Source organism: Fukomys damarensis, unplaced genomic scaffold (assembly GCF_012274545.1).
Source record: "Fukomys damarensis isolate Sample0158 unplaced genomic scaffold, DMR_v1.0_HiC HiC_scaffold_24, whole genome shotgun sequence".
Taxonomy (NCBI): Eukaryota; Metazoa; Chordata; class Mammalia; order Rodentia; family Bathyergidae; genus Fukomys; species Fukomys damarensis.
Window position 1 is genome coordinate 26618707 of NW_022900936.1, and position 20602 is coordinate 26639308.

The 20602-nt window shown below is 37.2% G+C and overlaps 1 pseudogene; it reads right to left on the reverse strand.

Annotated features, from left to right (window-relative positions):
• Positions 1-8307: 8307 nt before the first annotated feature.
• On the reverse strand, positions 8308-9507 carry LOC104847479 (annotated as a pseudogene).
• Positions 9508-20602: the final 11095 nt, after the last annotated feature.

The following is a 20602-nucleotide window of genomic DNA, read 5'->3' on the forward strand; positions in this document are numbered from 1 at the left end:
TATATAAAGCCCAAGAAAATTCCTCTTTACTTATTGTGAGCCAGGTTGGGCAACCATGAACAAAGACATCACATTTAAAGCAAAGGATACAGCAAGTGTAAGGACCTGAAGAAAGAGTGTGTGAAGATTGCAGCTGAAGGCTTAGGAATCCAGAGACAATTTTAATAGTCGAGGTTGGCAAGAGCCAGACTTTTAATATCTTGGTCATGTTAATAGTTTGGATTTTATTCTAAGCATGATGTGATGTCATTGATGTGAGTCAAGCATGAGAGTAGCAGCATCTGTTACATTATTGAAAAAGCCAGGTAAAGTAGAAAGCAGGAAAAGCATTAACATGATGAAGCTTATGCTAGATTGAGCTGTCATAATGTTGGTGGAAGTAATGTTGGACTGAGGTGTTTTGAAGTAAAAGCACAATGATGCCAATTTATTAAATATGGAGGACAAGAGAAAGAGGTTAGTTAGGAATTGTTTTTAATGTTTTGCTCTAAGCCAAATTGTAAATGGCTAACTATATAGAGCAGAGTGAGAAACAGGAATGTTCTGATAGGAGATGGTGGTAGCAGGAATTACTAATTAAAACTTGTACTTAAGATTTGAAATGACTAATTAGTACCTGATGAAGGTGTAAAATGCATCTGTGGAGATATGAGATGTGGAATAAAAAGAGCAAATTTAGATAATTGGAATCTTCTTAAATTCTTCATATCTACATAAGAAGTGCAAACTATCTGGGAGACAATGGGCATTTGGCTATGTCCTTCACTATTCACTATTAGGGGAATAAATAGTTGAATCCTAAGAGCAATGAAAAGAAAATGCTTTTCTGGGCAGTTGACAACCGCACTGGAGTTGTGAAAATGTAAACAAATCTACACTTCTGTGCAGTTGTTCTGAAACAAAATTAAAGGTGAATCCACATTAAGGTTTAGTTACAGGAAGTGAAGACTATATGGGGAAGGTAGATCTGAACATTTAATATACATTATATTGTTATGAGAAGCCACTGACCTTTTAGGAAACATCTGCAGCTGATTTTCAAAAATAGCACATTGAAGGTGAAGAAAGGCTGAAAGATAGGAAAAAAAATCCAAGATCCTTGTATGAAAATAGAAACTAGCAAAGATGCTAAAGTATATGAAAAATTGAGGAAATATATTAAGAAAGTTACACATCAACAACATATGTTAAATTAGATGCAATGATTAGTATAAATGTATCATGAGTGAGGGGCTATAGTTTTTTTTTTTTTGTACTGGGGATTGAACCCAGGACTTTGCACTTGTGAGGCAGGCACATTACCACTGAGCTAAATCCCTGGCCAAAGGATATAGTTTTTGAGAAGTGTTTCTGAAGAAAAAAAAATCACATAATACAATATTATGAGAATGAATTATAAGTAAGAATGACAAAGATAAAGTCTAGGTATAAGAAAATTTATATTTCTAAAGATATTCTACAAAGTAGGCAAGAACAATAAATGTAGAATATGATACAATACTAAAACATGCATTGGAAACATTAAATATCTTGGTGAAATTAATTAAACTGGAACTATTAGATTCATCTTTGGTAAAACAAAAAACATTATAAAGACTAAAAACAATTGTAGCCTGTAAATTCTTTACTGTAACCAAGTCCATAGAGAATTAGGAACATAGCAAGTTGAAGGAGGAAAGCAGATGTAAAAATTGTTATGTGGGTATGTAATGTGTAGCAAATTTGTTTATGTGAAATATAATAGGAAGGAAAACAGCATCTAAAATATGAATCAAAGGACTTCACAATATAGTCACTGGGTAAAAGATAAAAGTGTTACTAGTGAATATTAATACCAGTTGGATTGAGGACACATAAATACCAATTAAAAATTGGTTTTATAAGCGCAAGTGATATCAAGCTGGAAGGTAAACAATTGAGAAATAATGAAGGAAAATCACAGAATATTAACCTACTCATAATACCCAGAGAGAAATCTTGAAACTTAGAAAATGTAATCCAAAATTATTTTCTTAAATATTAAAAGCAAGAATAAAAGAGACACAATGGCTTCACTAGATACTCCATAAATTTACTAATTTGAAGGTCTTATTTTTCTCCTAGAGAGCTGACTTCATATTTTAGTGCTTGCAGGACATCAAGCTCTCTTCTTTTGATTATTTAATAATCTCTGCCTGTTTTTGTCTGATTTCCTACTTTTTTCCTAACTCTCTTCTTGTTTCTGATTTCACACAACTCCTCAAAGAACTAAGTCTTCTTCAAGTCAAAGTCCCAAAGTCAAGTCATTCAGCAGAAAGCAAATTTTGACTGTCAGCCCTGACACAAACTTATGATTACACAAAGGAGCACAAAACACCAGCTAACTGCTGATAGTTCTCAGAAGAAAATGCAGGAAAATCAAAGCAAAATACAAGGGGACAATTCATTCTCTTGTGACAAACATAATCCATTAAGTAAAACACAAAACCAGGAAAACTGTTATAAGATGTAGAAATACAAGAAAGTTAAAAATATTAATAACTATGAATAAATTGTGGAAAGAAATGGAAATGGATTCAATTTATATTTTAATGATGAAGAATCAAAGCTTAGATATCATTCAAATGTAAAACTCTGAAATGTGGAACAATTATCAGTAATAGATAAGTGAAAGGCACATAACTTACAGAGGCAAACAGCATATCTCTTTTCAGAAAAAAAGAGCACAAAAATATATATAAAGGCTTAGAATAATGAACACAAACATACACACACATGTATTTTTGGTACTTATAGCACATAATAAATATTTTCTTCTATTCTAGGAAGTTTTACATAACTATTTATTGACCCTCCTGGTCAATTGCCAATTATTAAGTTACAGAGAGAATCTCGAAATATATTCTGAAGTTAAAATATTCATAATACATTTTTAAGCTACAATACCATAAATTAAATATTAATAGCACAATTTTGGAGTTTCTAGCACTTAGAAATTTAAAAATATTCCACCAAATATTTCCGAGTCAAACAGGTCATTGAAAAATGGTACGTACTGTTAAAAATAATGAAAACAAGAATATTATATAAATGATATGATATTTCATTTTGTCTCAAAATGTATTAGATGAAATCTGTATTAGTATGTCAGGTCTGCCACAAGAAAGTACCACATACTTGGTGATTTAAAACAAAGAAAATTATTTACTCATAGTTGTGGAGATCGGATGTCCTAAATTAGGCATTATCAGAGTTGGTGCCTTCCATAGGATTTGATATAAAGTCTGTTCCATGACATTCATCTAGATTCTGGTGATAACCATCTGCCGTGTTCCTTGGTTTATAAATGGCTCATCCCAATCTCTGCTGGTATTTTCTGTTTCTCTCTAACTCTACACACACACACTTACCTGGATCCAGTCGTGAATGTAGGATCCGCAATATTGAGGTATGACCCCCACCTGAACAAATTCTACATACAAAGAGTATTTTCAAAAAAGATCACATTCACAGATTTTGTATGAACAATGATTTTGGGGAGATGCTATTCACTCTAGTAAAAAACATGATAGATATCAGAAAATGGAAGAACAAGTTAAAATTTTATCAAACTAGATATTTAACATATTTTACGATACTAAAATATATACTTTAAACCAATAGTTTTCTTACTTAACAGTAAAGTAGTCATGCTATTGCTATAGAAGTCAGAGCCAAGGTAAGAAATCCCATTATTACTGCAGTTATTTTTATCTTGGAAATTTTGGGCAAAACATTAAAATATGAAGTGAAGATGTGATGGCTAAGGTAGCGTGTCAATTTAATTGGCTTTGGGATCTACCTAGGGGATTTGTGGAGCACCCATCTCAGTATGTGTGCTACAGAGGCATGCCCTAGAGTCTAGTTCAGTGCCTTAGGGCTTGCTGACACCATTTTCCTGCTCCTTTTCCTAGCCATGATAGATTAAAAACCTTTGCCATATCACATATTTCTTCCATGATGTTTCTGCCTTGGATCCAACTTCCAATGGACTAAACCCCCTGAAATCATGAGACTGTTTAAGCCTCTCCTCTTTTAAGTTGTTGGTTTTGAGTATTGTGTACCAGTCTCTTGGGGTAGGATAACTTGCCTCCCCCAAAATATATGCATATATGCTTATATATTATTTAATATACTTTAATAATATATCATATTTTAACAATATATTATATCATCTGAAAGCAATACTAATATTATATCCTCTTTCTTCAAGTTGTTTTCAGATGGAAGTACTAGTACTGACAATACACAGTACAATGAGCTACCCTCATAACAAATATTTTCCATATGATACTTAAATATACTATCATATTCTAAAATGATATTTAGAATAATAAAATTTGAGATCTAAAAGGATGTGATGAATAAAAATTAATTTAATACCAGTTTAAATAGCGATTATGAGTTTTTTTCCTTTTTTCTTTATTGGTACATTTTAGGTATACAATACGATTACATTCATCATTAAATGATAGATCTTGGTTCTTATTTTATCCCCACTCCCCTGCCCTCCCTTCACCTCTCCATCTTGCAGAGACTGTTTCCATGATTTTCCTTTTCTTGTATTTTTTTCTTTTCCCTTCTTATCTTTCCCTTACACCTCCCTCTTCCCCTATACTTTTAGACATTTTTTCCTATTACACAATATCAATTATACATTTTGTTTCTTACTTACACTTTTGGTTTATCAAACCAGAGAAACTATATAATATTTACAAATAATTGTAATGTAATAGAGTCTTATTAATTTCACTTGAGTATGTCCTCAATATGCATCCACTTAGCTATAAATGGCTCTAGTTTCTCATTCTTTATGGCTGAGTAGTACTCCATTTTATTAAAAAAAACTACACATCTTCTTTATCCAGTCTCCAGTTGATGGGCAATTAGGCTGTTTCCAAGTTTTAGCTATTACAAACTGTGCCGCTATAAACATGGGTGAATATATCTCACTGTGGAACGATTCTTTTAATTTTTGGGGAAGATACACAACAGGGTAATTCCTGGGTCAAATGGGACTTCTAATTCTAGTTGTTTGAGGTGTATCCTTATTGATTTCCACAATGGTTGCACCAGTCTGCACTCCCACCAACAATGAAGAATCGTTCCTTTCTTCCCACAACCCCACCAACATTTGGTATTGGTTGATTTTTTTGATAGCAGCCATTCTTTCTGGGGTGAAGTGAAAACTCAGTGTTGTTTCAACATTTTTTTCATGTATTTATTTGCTGCTTTTACTTCTTTGTTTGAGAAATGTCTGTTCATTTCAGATGCCCATTTTTGAATGGGCTTTATAAATTTGGGGGATCTGATATTCTTGAGTTCTTCATATATTCTGGATAGTAGACCTTTGTCTGATGAACAGCTGGTAAAATTTTTTCCAATGTTGTCTCTTAGCTCTGTTGGTGGTTTCTCTTGCAGTGCAGAAGCTTTAAAAAAAAAAGACGAGATCCCAGTTTTTGATTGTTTGTGCTAGTTCTCCTGCTACTGAAGATTTGTTCATGAAGTCTTTTGCTATGCCACTGTCTTCAAGAGTTCTGCCTAACTTATCTTCCAACAAGTTTAGTGATTCTTTCTTAATATTTATCTTTAATCCACTTGGATTTTAATTTAGTGTATGGTGAAAGATAGGTGTCTAGTTTTAATCTTTGGCAAGTTGAAATCCAGTTTTTCCAACATCATTTATTAAAGAGGCTATCTTTTCTCCAGTGGGGATGATTGGCTTCTATGTTAAAGATGAGGCAGATGACTATGTCTGGAGTTGTTTCTGCATCTTCTAATCTATTGTACTGATCCCATGGTATGTTTTCTTTGCCAGTACCATGTTGTTTTTATCACAGTGGCTTTGGAGTATGGTTACAGTTTGGGGATTGTAATACCCGCTGTCATGTCTCCGTTGCCTAGAATGGCTTCTGTTATTCTAGGCCTCTTCTGGTTCCAAATGTACTTTGGATTGTTTTCTCTAATTCAGTGTAATACACTGTTGGAATTTTGATTGGGATTGCATTGAATCTGTATAGCAGTTTTGGAAGTATGGCCATTTTCATTACATTGGTTCTTTCTACCCAGAAACAAGGGATGTCTTTCCATTTTTCTTATATCCTCTTTGATCTCTTTTTTTTTTCAGAGTTTTGTAGTTCTCAATGTAGAGGTCTTTTGCTTCCTTCATTGGATTGATTCCTAGATATTTCATTTTCTTGGATGCTATTGTGAAAGATTATTTCTCTAATTTCTCTCTCAGTGATTTTATTCATCTATAAGAAGGCTATTGATTTTTTAGTATTGACCTTTTATCCAGCTACTCTGAATCTGACCAGAATTAAGCCTAAAAGTCTTTTGGTGGAGTCTTTTGTTTTTTTCTTTTTCTTTTTTTGTCTTCTATGTAGAGTATCATGTCATCAGCAAATAATGACAGTTTAATTTTTTTCCTTTCCTACCTGTATTACTTTTATTTATTTCTCCTGTCTAATTGCTTTGCTAATATTGCCAAAACTATATTGAACAGGAGTGGTGACAGTGGACATTCTTGTTTTGTTCCTGATTTTAGTGTGAAGATTTTCAGTTTGTTTACTATTTACTATGATATTGGCTGTTGATTTTTCATAGATAGCCTTTCTGAAGTTGAGATAAAGACTATATATTTCAATTTTCTGCAGGGTTTTTATGATGAATGGAAGTTGAATTTTGATGAATGCTTTTTCTGCATCTATTGAGATGATCATATGGTTTTTATCTTTGACTCTGTTAATATAATGTGTTACATTTATTGATTTACATATGTTGAACCATCTTTGCATCCCTGGGATATATCCACCTTGGTAAGGGTGCATGATCTTCTTGATGACCCTCTGTATTCTGTTTGTTAGTATCTTATTGAGGATTTTTGCACTGATGTTCTTTAATGAGATCAGCCTGTAGTTCTGTTTCTTGCTTGGGTCTTTCCCTGATTTTGGAATCAAAGTCAAACTTGCTTTTGGGAATGAATTTGGAAGTATCACTTCCCTTTCAATTTCATTGAAAAGTTTCAAAAGTAGTGGCAATAGTTCTTCTCTTAAATGTTTTGTAGAATTCATCAGTAAAGCCCTCAGGACCTGGGTTTATTTTGTTGTTGGTGGTGGTGAATTTTAAATTATATTTTCAATTTCACTGATTGTAATTGAGGTGCTTAGAATTTTTATATTTTCTTCATTCAACTTTGGTAATTCATATGTATCTAGAAATCTGTCTATTTATTCTGTATTGTCCATTTTATTATAGTACAGTTTCTCAAAGTATGCATTGATGATCCTCTGGATTTCTCCTGGATCTGTTGTGACTTTACCTTTTTCATTCCTAATTGCATGTATCTGAGCCTATTTTTTTCCTTTTTTTGATGAGGTTGGATAAGGATTTATCAATTTTATTTATTCTTTTAAAAAACCAACTCTTTGATTCATCGAATTTTTTTTGTATTGTCATCTTATTCTCCATTGCATTGATTTCTGTTCTGATCTTTATAATTTCCTCCCTTGTAAGAGCTTTGGGTTGGTCTTGCTCTTCTTTTTCTAGAAACTTATTAATCAGCATTAAGTTGTTTATTTGAGCTCATTCTGTTTTTCTAATGTGGGCATTCACTGCTATAAATTTCCCTTGTAGAACTGCTTTCATTGTGTCCCATAATTCCTGTATGTTGTATTGGCATTATCATTCAATTGTAAAAACTCTAATTTCTTCTTTAATTTTCTATGTGATCCATTGGCTATTCAGGAGAGTGTTATTAAATTTCCATATGTTTGTGAAATTATCGCAGTTTCTTATGCTATTGATCTCCAGTCTAATTGCACTATGGGATAATTTCAACTCTTTTGCATTTACTTAAACATGTTCTATGAGCTAGTATGTGGTCTATTTTGGAAAATGACCTACGTGCAACTGAAAAGAATGTATATTCTGCTTTTGTGGAATGGAACACTCTGTAGATGTCTATTGTTCAAAAGCTTGGTTCAGTTCTAGTATTTTATTGTTGACTTTTAGTCTAGATGATCTGTCTACTTTTGACAGTGGTTTATGGAGGTCCCCCACTTCAATTGTATTAATACTTATTTTGTTTTTCATGTCCCTTAATATTGTTTTGTGTAGTTGGGGGCATTAGTATTTGTTGCACATATATTTATGATTGTCATCTCTTCCTCTTGGATTGTTCCCTTTACAAGGATGTAGTGACTTTTTTGTCCTCTTCATTAGTTTTGGTTTGAAATTTACTTGGTCTGCCAATAAGATAGCCACCCCCTGCTTTTTTCCAGGTTCCTGTCACATAGCTTGTACATTTGATGTCACACAATCATCTGTTTTCTTAAAAGTATCTGGTACTACCACTGAAATCTCTTTCAATTCAGCAAGAGGAGATGTCAGTTCTATTCTCATAGTGTTTTCTTCCATTGACTTGCAGTTCATCTCCAAACCTGCAGCCCCTAATTCTTGATTCCTTGTTACTAGCTGGTGTATCTTGCACAGGATTCACATCATCTTTACAAACCAAAACTGGTACAACCAAATCAGGATCTAGGATCTCATGGGCCCTATTAGTGGATAGCCTGGAAGACTGTCTCCTGGATAAGTCTGTTTCAGAGCAGTTTTTGTTTTGTTTTGTTTTGTTTTGTTTTTTACTTTTCCTGGGATAAATTTTTGTCAAGTCAAGGATGTTTTAATGGGAACTCACTTCCTTTTGATATTTTCCATATTCTCAGTTCTAATGTTATTGGTGGTAAAGCATGAGAGTTTTAATCCACAGCAGTAGGAGCTATGGAAGGGGGTCTGCCTTGTTTTCTTTTTGGCTCCCTCCAGTTATCCTGTGGACTCTTCACAATGTCATTTTCAGGTTTCTTGTCCACCTGGGTGTCTCCAGAGTACTCCCTGTCATTCTCTGAAATTTTCTCTTTATCTTTATTCTCATTCTTGGGAAGGATTTTCTCAGACATCTTTCATTTTCCAGAACAGATTAACTTTTGTTCTTTGTCAGGCTGCTTGGGTTGCTTTTCTTTCTTCAAGGCTTTATCCTCTTTGTCTTTCTTCACACTGACTGTGGCTTTCCTCTGCTCTTTGAACTTCTGTCTTTTATCAGAAGATGATGAAAGCCTTTTGTGACTTGTTTCTTTAGGCCTAGCCTTACCTGCAATAGTTATTCTTGTTAACAGTGCTGACTTTGGCTGAGTTAAAGCAACAATCAGACCAGCAAGCAAGGACCTGCTCCTTTATCTGAAATTCAGAAGATCCATTCTCTTCATGTAAACCCTCTTTCCTCAGCTGTATTTTCTCCAAGGGTCATAAGGACTATCCCAGCAAAACCATTCATCATAACGATGGTTCCAATGCTTGAAATGGATTAGCGCTTTTCCTTCTTTGTAGTCAAAGTCTTCTATGTGAGCTGGATACCAGTTTTTTTAAATGGTCCCTGGCTTCCAAATGGGCTCCCGTGCTGATTCCTCTTCCATTAAGTGGATGCTTTTTCATTATCAGTCATCAGTGGGGCTGCCTTTACTCTCCTCATGGCCCCACTCCCACTGCACCAGTCCAGGACCAACCAACCGACGGACTCTGCATACTGTGCACCATGTGACCCTGGGGATGCACCCAGCGTATCCCACCCCCTCCCACCTGCACCATCGCCACCACTGGGTGACACAGCACCCCAGCTACCCCACACTTGGCCTAAATAGTGATTATGAATGAGAATTGAAAACATTAATTTAAATGATAAATTTTGAAATATATGTGGAATATGTAGGATTACTTTTCCTTAATAGCTACTATTGCCATCACACCAGATAGCTGAAATCAGCCAGGGGAATCTTTAGAACTCCTGTGTGTACTGATTGCCCTTGTATTGGGAGCACTTAACATTACACTCAACATGGAGCATTGTTGTAATGCTACCAAGTAGTCCATGGTTGTCTTTGCATCGACCCCAAAAAGCCAATGTCCCAGGGAATGGGGCTGTTTAAAAATATTTCATCAAGATGATAAGTACTCTACTTTAGGTTTGACCAGATGGAAAGTATCTATTTATAACTGTGGAATAAATAACCCACAAGCTATGTGTATAGCAATACAATATATGATGAATAAATCTATACATTAAACATGCTGTGCCTGTTTGGGTCACTATTTTGTCACTGAAATCACATCTCACAAACTAAGCTACAGAAAGAATGTATTCTCCCTCAGAATACTGGTTTCTGTAGCACTTTTGAGAATCTGTCCACTGACTGAATCAGTGCTGAGAATATTGTTTCAGAAAGGTGCCTGCAATAAGGCTGCACCATAATAATGCATTGAAATTTTGCTCCAAGAGCCCAGAAAAAAAAATATATGTGCTATATAGATGTGGCCCTCTGATGTGGCAGAATTTCTTTCATTGTCTTCAAAACATGGTGAGCCTCTCTCATCCTGCTGCATTGAATAAGGAACTTAATTAAAATCTTATAAAGGGGCTCAATTTTAATGAGGGGAAGTATAAGAAAAATAATTAAAGGTTTCTCTATGACATCCACATGACAACTGTGTGAGTTATCTTTAAATATACATATATCTGATATTGTATATTAGATATATATTAGACTATATACATATATTTATAATTCTACTATTCACTGAGATTCTGACCACTCTGTTTTCTTTCCTTTCAGTTCAGCTGGTTCACTGTTATTTTCAAAATCACCAGTGCCTCCACATAGTATACCTATGTACACAACTTTCCCCTTAGGTTTGTTACTTTGCTTTAAAACACACTGGCTTCAATTCAAGGGTAAACAATGTAAAGAGTGCAAATATGTACTGCAAGAAGGCCTTAGGTAGCATATTCATCACTCAATTCATACATTCAGATGAATATGCAATGTCCATTTTCTTCATGCCTTTTAAATCCATTTGCTTTCTATTTTAAGTCACCATCCACCTGTTCTGGTAGGAGAGTTAGTCTCAGAGTGCTTTTAGATGTTCCCTCCTGTGCTTTAGTTATATGAATCTCATCCATCGGGTGTCCCCAAAGCACACTATTAGTTGGAGACTTAAGGAAGCTTAGTGGAATATGTCCTATGTATTCTTAGGAGTGAAGAACACAGGGTTGAGCAGAGCAAGGAGTTGACTGCAATCAGGCAACAAGAATGACCTCAGCTCACCCTGCAGGGGTTGTGATGGCTCCACAAAACTCATACTGGAGCAAGGAGATCAAGTCCGTATATCTGCATACTGACCATTCCTCTTGGACATAGGATGTTCTTGGGAAAAGGTGATTACCTCACTAAAGATGCATATAGTGGCAGATCAGTATGTTAAACAGAGCCAGAGTATGGAGAATGGAGGGTGTGGTATAATGACCAGTTATTCACACAAGTTATTACTCCCAGCCTCACCTTTGTCCATTTCTGCATAGCACGTAAATGCCTACCAGCTAAATGATGCTTTTTCTTGTATTTGGAATGCAAAAGTCTCTTGAGTCTACCCATAGCTCCTTTTATACATGTCCTTTTAGCTACTTTTTTCCGGGATCATCATTCCTTCAGGGATATTTCTAGGAAACTGTGCCTAGGTTTGTACTGCTCACCAAGAGGCCTTTCCATTTTCTCCTAACCATGGGAAAGGAATGTAAGGATAAAGGGGATGGATTTTTTTTCTGGTCTCGGAAAAAATTTTCTCCTTTTACATGTATGTAGTTTTTATCCTTTCCATCTGTTCCACAATCCTTCTGACTCTACCAAAGACTTAAGATTTTAGGAAACAAAGCCAGAAAGAATTGCACATTACTACATTAAAAAAAAAAAACCCTCTCCCTTTGCATTCATGAAATAATGAGTCCAGCACAGTTTTGCTTCAATAACTGGGAAAAAAAGACTTGGAAATGTATTGGGAATATTTTTAAAAATTAAGGTCACAAAATCATCGCAGTTACTCTGTCTATAATATGGAATATCAACAAAAATATAAAAAGAGAGTTTTGAAAGATCTGAAAGAAGGGAAAATCCAGTCATGTTTTTTGCAATACCAATAGTTCCTTAAAGAATGGAACCAAGTATTTTCACTGGTATATATCCACAGCATCTAAGAAGTACTTAACAAATAACAAAACCCTGCGGGCTCAATTTGAACTTGTAATAGTGGTTCCAGTACTGTCTTTCTACACCTTGTCCATAGCAAAGCTAAGAACTTTCTCTTCCACCTTTCCAAATGCAGTATATAGTATACTTACGTCATACATTTGCAATTTTGTCTTTTAATTGTTTGTTTACATCATTTATGTATGTACCAGACCCACAGCTCTTTAAAGCTAGAGGGGTATATACTATTTCCCATTCTGCTGGAGATGTTTGCTGATGAACCGATACTTTAAATGTGAAGATGATACTTGTTGCTACAGTAATATGGATAGTAATTTAGGGAATAATTTAATGAAATGTTTCACAGACATTGCAGCTAATTTAAAAATTTAAAGCAGAGAAATGAGCTGTATATGTTTAGAAATATAGCTATTATACTAATCAAATAATGAGATAGATTAAAACATTCTACTCCCTAAAACAACTACATGTACCGAACTTCTTCTCAACCAAAAGTGGCATACAAGGAAGATATTTCAAATTAAAACATATATGAAATGTTTTTCTAAATTTTATTTTTTATTGTATTATGAATTGGATTTTAGAGGGTATAGGTAAGTTTTTACCACTGAAACATACAACACACGGTCACAAGAGGGCAGCCTGTTAACATAAATTGTTCCTAAATTTGTAGTATTTCTTGAATTTTGAGTTACATATTTTAATCTACACAACTATATGATAATAAAACAATTCAGGACATCAAAGGAAATATTTTATGCATGCTGTTTCTTTCTATTACTGAAAATTGAGTGTTTTAATATATAAAACTATCAGGGAATAGCTCATCTCATGCAGAAAGATGATGTTCCTAATGTTATAGCTTTTAAATACCAAGGAAGCAAGTCAGTGTCTGAGTTGAATGTATCAAACTTCTCAAATAATCATCTGAATCCATTTGATCTAACCAAAAGTCTAACCAAGCAAAGGCAATGTGGGAGAATCAGAATCATGTACAGCCTGAGGGTAAATAAACACAACTAGCCCTGTATTTCTGATTTTTAACCTTTGAAAGTTCATAAACGCATGGTTCACTTGGAGCTGTTTGTGAAAAGTACTGTGAGAGATGATTTAGTATACGGCTAGTCTTGGTGTCTTAGTCACCCAGAAGCCATTCTCAGAGCAGCAGCCTTCATCTCTCTGCCTGACCAGTAATTGTCCCTTACTGAGCAGAGACCAAAGGTCTCCCTCAAGTTCTGGGAACAGAGTCCACAACTCCGTGAAAGCCTGATCCCCACCGGCCTCACCTCAGACTTCCATTCTCACATAATTGGAAACTGCACAGTTGGTGCCCTGTGGTCTCTGATTTCACAAGCCCCCTTGGTGATTTTGATGCATGCTAAATCATAAGAACTACTAGCAACTGCTGTGAGAGCAACAAAATTGAACTCTCCTGTGCAGTTTTAAAATCCCATGTCTGGTTTGCAGCTTTATTGCTTTCTCCAATTTGTGGCTGAATCCACCTTCAGGGTATTCTCTCCTCCCTCCTATCCATGATTAGCCCTGACCTGAGGAAGGCCCCAGGTATTTATGGAGCTCTGACTGCAGACTCATTTCTACATCATCGCTGATCAATCTATTCCAAGTGTAATTATAAGGTGACTCCACCTTTTTTCCCTCCCATGCTCTCTTTCTCAACCACTTTGTACCTTATGGTCACCTCACCCCTCTGGTACATAAGCTTCTTTCCCACTAAATCCATGTTTCTGAGTGTTAGTTTGGTAATTATCTTAATAGTTCTGTTATTCTCACTTCTGTGATTGTGCCCAGATGTATCTTTCTGTTTTGACTTTCTCTCCTGAATTTTGAACTTCTCAAGGTCCAATTTCCCCCAAAGATTAGAACTCTACTTTTTGTTTGATAATTTTCCTCTACCAGAGTACACATCTCTGCTCCAATTTCCAATATTCGTCTCCCAGAAGCAGTTCAATCAATTGGAGGATTGATGCCAGCTGTGTGAAGCCCTGCCTTACCAATGGAATTTTAAGGTAATGAAAGAAGGACTTAACTTAGGATTGGTAAAATGTGAAGGCATTTCACTTTCATTTTTGTTATATTATATATGATATTAAAATATAACTTGTCTTTTTTTAAAATTAGGGAAGTATTATCTGTTCCCATATTTTGTCATTGTGAGTGAAAATTGCAGCTGTCTTTAGATTTCTATAACACTATGTGTTCTCACAGTTTTGTGCTCTTGGACTTTAGGGAACAAATTTATTCCTTGAAAGAAAACTAATTACTGTATACCTAAAATGTACCAACAAATTCAATGAGAGAAAAAAATAAATAAAAAATAGCCCCCAAAGAAATCTAATTACATAGCTAGGTATGTCCTTTTTAAATTTAGCTATGCATTCCAAAATTATTTTACTTTGAAAATGGCATAATTGTTTTTCAAGGTAAGAAAAATAGGCTAAGATAATAGGAATTTTTATTCTGAATCTTTATCTAAAATAGAATTAAAAATAAAATAAAAATAAAAATGAATTTAAAGACCACTGTCAATTGATGCAGCAGAAATAAAAATTCATGTGTTTTTAAACATTATTTCTTAAGCATGGATGACAATACTTAAATATCAGGTGAAAGTCAATTTTCTTATCAGACATCTGAGTTTTATATCCTATGGCGAGCCATTATGATGAGCCTTGACACAGGCCTAGCCATGATTGAACTTTGAGTCACCTCGCTGGCATGGATGTGCTCTCACCCATAGCCACGGGCGAGTTCAGCTGGTAGCAGATGTAACCCATAATGGTGGTTATTGTTTCCCTCTGGAATGTGTGGGCGGTACTCTCCCTCCCTCGCTCCCGTGCAGGTCTCGCTCCCTCGCTCCTGTGTAGCCCTCGCTTCCATGCAGCTGGAGAGTATAAAAGGAAGAGGTTCTGTAATAAAGCAAGCAAGGAACATGAGAAGAAAAGTGCCTCCAGTCTCTCTGTCCTCGTCCTTTCAGGTTTAGGACCTGCTGGCAGGATCCTGACGTCGCGGCTCGCGACAAGTGGCGCCCAAACAGGGACCTGAAAGTAGATGAGGATATGTAATCCCGGACCCAGGTCGAAGGCAGCGACGGTACTCCGGAAAAAAAAAAAAAAAAAAAAAAAAAAAAAAAAAAAAATGTAGAGAAAAAAGTGATAGAAAGTAGAGTGTCAAGTCCATTAGGGGGGGGGAAAAAAAGAAGAAAAAAAAATGGGACAATCAGAATCCAAAAGTTATCTAGCAAATTCAATTCAGACCTACTGAAGGCACAAGGAGTAACAGTTGAGAGGGCAAGATTAGAGGCCTTTGTTAAGATTCTGGACACAGTTTGTCCATGTGATAAGGCAGAAATAAATACTGAAGTATGGGAGACAGTCGGAATCCAGTTGAATGAAGCCCTTCTGGCCAAGCCTAATCATTTTCCAGAAGGTGCTCCTTTTTATTGGGCTTTGTTAAACGCAGCTCTCAGGACCCCAACCAAAAAGGAAATCTTGGAAGCCTTAGAGGAGGTGCATGTAGGGTTAGAACAAATTAGAGAGGAGCGCTCTCAGACTTCAGCGCCCCCTGAATCTGGAGAATGTCTCCTTTCACTTGAGCCCCCTGAGCCTCCGGATTCCGGAGGACCTCCTGTAGCACTATATCCCAGTTTTGAGGCTTTTCAACAAAAACTTGAGTGTCCGCCGCCTTCTGCGCCCCCCCCCCACTCAGAGGGAGGCAAACCTGGCTCAGCTGCGCACTATTAATCAGGAGCTCAGTGAGGAACTTCAGCTGAGGCAGCAGATTTCATGCCTCTCAAGCAGACTTGCGTCTCTTCATGCCTCAGAGGCCAGGCCTACCAATGAGCCCAATGGTAAAGACCCCATAACATCTGAAGGGTCTCAAGGCATAGCATCTCCTTTACAAGAGGCTCTTAAACGCTCCGCAGCACAAGGGGAGGAAATTTTTAGACTATTCCCCGTTATTCAGGTAGAGGGACCCCAAGGGCTGATTAGAGAACATCGCCCTCTTGAATTTAAATTGGTGAAAGAATTAAAAACTGCTGTAAATCAGTATGGCACTGCAGCTCCCTTCACTTGTGCTATCCTGGACTCCATTGCTGGATCTGGGCTGACACCAAGTGACTGGATTGCGGTCTGCCTTGCAGTTCTTTCAGGGGGAGATTTCCTCCTGTGGAAATCCTATTACTCCGAGCAATGCAAAGTGGCTGCCATCCGCAATGTTAATGCTGGAGCTGCCTTAGCAAATTATGACATGCTTATGGGAGAAGGATTGTTCGAAAGCATGCAAGCCCAGGTTAATTATATACCACCAGTTTTTGAACAGATTGCTAATTGTGTGCGCCGAGCATGGAAACAACTTCCATCGGCGGGCAATCTTAGCACTAGTCTTAGCAATATCAGGCAGGGGCCAGATGAACCTTATTCTGAATTTGTTTATAGGTTGCTAGATGGAGCAGGGAAGATATTCCCTGATGCACAAACGGGGCTACCCTTTGTTACACAGCTTGCTTATGAGAATGCCAATAAATGGTGTAAGCCTGTCCTCAGACCCTGGAAAAATAAAGCTGACTTAGATGGCTATATTCGGCTTTGTGCGGATGTGGGAGGACAAGTAACTGTGGCTTGGACTCAGGCTGCAGCACAGCGCACTGCGCGAGAAGGAGGCACATTTCAAATATTTTATCAGTCCTTACATAGGACTCAGAATGCAAAAGGAGGCCCTAAATGGCCTACTTCTCCTAGTCACGCACCGCCTGTCTGCTATGCTTGTCGCCAAACAGGTCACCTGCGAAGGGAGTGCCCCTCCAGGAGCCAAGTTTCCAGACCCACACTTTGCTCTCGTTGTAAAAAGGGTCTCCATTCACCTAAAGAATGCCATTCGTTTTTTGCAAAGGATGGCACCTTTCTAGGTCTAAATACATCCTTTCCCAACCAGCCAAAAAACGGGAACCAGGGCCCACGACCTCGGGGCCCAATAAATGCGAGGCAAAACTTTTATCCGCTCCAACAATATGTCCCAGAGACTCTCGGCGATATGTCTCCGATTTGTGCCGGGCAACCCCCGGCAGCGGAGGACTAGATCTCGCCTCTACTTCCTACATAGTACTCACCCCCCAAATGGGCCCGCAACGTCTCCCTACGGGAGTGTTTAGGCCTCTACCTGAAAGAACAATTGGCTTGTTGCTTGGGCGAAGTGGCTGGACTTTAAAAGGGCTCCAGGTTCATCCTGGATTAATTGATGCAGATTACACAGGAGAAATTCAGATCATGGCCTCTTCGCCTAGAGGAGTTATGGCTATCCCACAGGGAGAAAGAATAGCTCAGCTGCTCCTCCTACCCTTCTACAGTGACACTCCAGCAATAGGTGGCACACGAGGAGATAAAGGATTTGGCTCCTCTGACGCTTATTGGATACACCAAATTACATCCAAGAAACCAGAAATGCATATCACACTTAATGGAAAGCCCTTTAAAGGACTTTTAGACACAGGAGCAGATGTATCAGTGATAGCTGAACAGCACTGGCCAGCCACATGGCCTACCCGAGTGACAGTCACCCAACTGCAAGGACTTGGCGTTGCTAATGCGCCCCGACAGAGTAGCCAGATGCTTAGCTGGAGAGATGAAGGTCATGAAGCAGAAATACAGCCTTATGTTGTTCCCCATTTGCCGGTAAACTTATGGGGCAGAGATATCCTGGCAACTATGGGAGCTTTAATTTGTAGTCCAAATGAAGTGGTCACCAAACAGATGTTAGCTTAAGGCTATCGTTCGAGTCAGGGTCTAGGGAAAACAGGGTCACCCCAAACGCCTCTCGAGGCCTGTCCTCGACCCCCACATTTAGGATTAGGTAATCCTTTTTAGGGGCCATTGTTTCTGCTGCACCCCATGTAAGGAAAATAGAATGGATAGAGGGCCCACCAGTATGGGTGGACCAATAGCCCCTAACTCAGGAAAAACTAAAAGCCGCCCAGTGTTTAGTGCAGGAACAATTGGACGCGGGACATATAGAAGAATCATTCTTGGCCTGGAATACTCCTATTTTTGTATTAGGAAGAAATCAGGAAAATGGCGCCTCCTACAGGATCTAAGAGAGGTTAACAAAGGAATGGTCATTATGGGATCATTACAACCGGGCCTTCCTTGCCCGGTGGCCATCCCTGCTGATTATTATTTAATAGTCATAGATCTTAAAGATTGTTTCTTTTCTATTCCTCTCCATCCTGAGGATCGAAAGTATTTTGCCTTTAGTGTTCCTAGTATAAATTTTTCTGAACCCTTTACGCGATATCAATGGAAAGTGCTTCCCCAGGGTAAGGCCAATAGCCCCATTTTTGGCCGTTCCAAGTTTCTCCATGTAACAGTGGATACCTTTTCGGGAATGATTTGTGCCACTCCCAGAACAGGAGAGGCCCTTAAAGATGTTACTGCACATTTGCTTCATGCCTTTGCCTATATGGGCAAGCCTCATGCCATTAAGACAGATAATGGACCAGCGTATTCTAGCGCTGGCTTCCGCACTTTCCTCTCCACATTGCAGATTTCACATTCTACTGGAATTCCCTATAATCCTCAGGGACAAGCTTTAGTTGAACGTTCCCACCATACCTTAAAAATCACCTTAGAAAAGTTAGGGGGGAATCCCCTCTCTGGCAGCTATTCACCCATGCATAGATTATATCATGCCTTATTTGTTATAAATTTCCTTCTTTTGGATGATGTGGGTAACACTCGAGCAACCCGCCATTGGGGATCATATCAATCTCAAAAAGCACGAGTGCTTTGGAAAGATGTCCTTACAGGACAATGGAGAGGGCCTGACCCCCTACTCCATTGGGGGAGAGGTTTTGCTTGCGTCTTTCCTTAGGACGCTGATCAACCGTGGTGGATCCCGGAGCATTTTATTAAACAGATTAATGCAAGCCGTGAAAAGGACCAAAGACAATCTTCCAGTGTTACTTCGTGGGACGTCATTACAGACTCTGTTAATCCCTTAAAGATAAGGATTGTGAAGGCTCCTCCTAAGAGCTAATTCTTCCTGCTTTTCCATCTTATGTGCTTTTTACTTTGCCTGTCATAGTAAATGATTATTTTTTACATCCACAAATAGAAGGCTAATAGTAAATGAGACAGAAAAATATTAGGAAAGCTATGAGTAAGAGTTATGCTTTTGCATCTTGTAAAAAAAAAAAAACAGGTAAAGAAAGATATACAAGACCATAAGGCCTAAGTATATAGAGAAGGTATATGGAAATCATATAAAAACGTTTACATTTGCAGTCAAGAAGAGCTTTCATTCCTTTAATCCTAATTCTACAAGAGATCTCTGTTAATTTTGATCTGCAGAAATTCTGACTAGTCATAACAAAAAGATTTTATAATTCAATTGGCCAAAACCATCTGAGTGCACTCGTTAAAATTGTCTTATATGTTTGTCTGTCTTAAGTGTTATATATTTGTCTGTCTTAAATATTTAAAGATGTTTGTATGTTTTTGATTAGAATGACATCAAATGCAAGAGATTGTTGAATTCTATAACCTGGCTTTATAGGATCAAATAAAAAACTTAAATATAAGTAAATATAAATCTTTAAGTTTGGATATGCTCCTGTTGGTAAATAAAGAAGCAGCTGCTCAGAAAATTTATTCTGATCTTTGTTCACTAATGGGAGCCACCAAAATAATTTTTTATAGCCTTATAAAAAGATATATCTTGTTAAATATGTTAAAAATGTTTAATTGGCTATTGTCAAAGGTCTGAATTATAAATATATTATTGTAATATGTTTCTGATGGTTATTTTCTGTTAAAAAAAGATCCTATTGATACAAAGCTACATTTCAGGACAAAAGAATTCATATCTGGTATACAAAATGTATTCATATTGTTTGACCATGTAGGTTTTCCAGCATATTGTTTATGAGAATAACCTTTTGGTCCAGGTATTCTCCCTTCTCTTCTGCTCCACCTACTTATGGTGACAGGTATATTTATAGATCTGCTACTATCCCTGAATAGCTTGAATCTGGAGACCGAATTGGGACCCCAACACTGAAGCAGCAGAGAGAACTCCAGGATGTGTCTTGGTGCACAAGCGGAGACTTTATTGTCCAGAACAAGGATTCATTGGAACTGGTTTGGCTATATTTCAGCAACAAATGGACTTATTAAACAAAAAAGTTGAAGGATTGTGGTTGCATACTCGATTGGACTGTGATCCCAGATTTCAATAACTCTGCCTTACTCCCTTTCCTGTCAAAAACCATTCTGAGGAAGTTAGACGACTTTCTTCATTGTTGCGAGGGTCTTGGAATCGGACATTTCTAAATGCAACTAATCAGTTGTCATTGGACATTGAGGTCTTGTCTGGTGTTCATGCCAATTCTATCCAGCTTGATTTAGATTTTGCTACAGAAGTTTGGGAAAATTTGAAAAAGATGTTTTCACCTTTTTGGATTGTTATATGGCTTATTG